We start from the raw sequence: 920 nt of genomic DNA, 5'->3' as shown, positions 1-920 counted from the left end.
AGGCCTTTACGGTAGAGTAGCCAGACGGAAGCCACTCCTCAGTAAAAGGCACATGACAGCCCGCTTGGTGTTTGACAAAAGATTCGCTGGTCTGATGAAACCAAGTTTGAACTCTTTGGCCTGAATGCCAAGCGTCACGTCTGGAATAAACCTGACGCCATCCCTACGGTAAAGCATGGTGGTGGCAGCATCATGCTGTGGGAATGTTTTTCAGAAGCAGGGACTCGGAGACTAGTCAGGATCGAGGAAAAGATTAATGGAGAAAAGTAGAGATCATTGATGAAAACCTGCTCCAGAGCGCTCAGGACCTCAGACTGGGGCGAAGGTTTACCTTCCAACAGGACAACGACCCTAAACACACAGCCAAGACAACGCCGGAGTGGCTTCGGGACAAGTCTCTGAATGTCCTTGAGTGGCCCAGCCAGAGCCTGGACTTGAACCCGATCAAACATCTCTGGAGAGACCTGAAAATAGCTGTGCAGCGACACTCCCCATCCAACCTGAGAGGATCTGCAGAGAAGAATGGGAGAAAATTGAGGCTGTAATCACTTCCAAAGGTGCATCAACAAAGTACTGAGTAAAGGGTCTGAATACTTATGTAAATGTCATGTTTCAGTTTTTTTTAAATGTCAAAAAACAGTTTTTGATTTGTCATTATGGGGTATTGTGTGTAGATTGATGAGGGGAAAAAATGATTTAATCAATTTCAGAATAAGGCTGTAACCTGTGGAAAATGTCAAAGTGTCTGAATACTTTCAGAAGGCACTGTACCTGCATATATTTGACGTAGTACGCAATTTTTGGCGACCACTTTTGGCTCGTGAGCACTACTTTCATAACCACTGGCTAAAAAGTATACAAAAGTATTCTTAACCCTAAATCTGTCTTTCTGGGAAAGGTCTACTATTTCTGTGTTTCTT

Source organism: Salvelinus namaycush, chromosome 6 (assembly GCF_016432855.1).
Source record: "Salvelinus namaycush isolate Seneca chromosome 6, SaNama_1.0, whole genome shotgun sequence".
In the NCBI taxonomy this organism is placed as follows: Eukaryota; Metazoa; Chordata; class Actinopteri; order Salmoniformes; family Salmonidae; genus Salvelinus; species Salvelinus namaycush.
The sequence above is the reverse complement of the archived record's forward strand: the minus strand, read 5'-3'. Positions refer to the sequence as shown.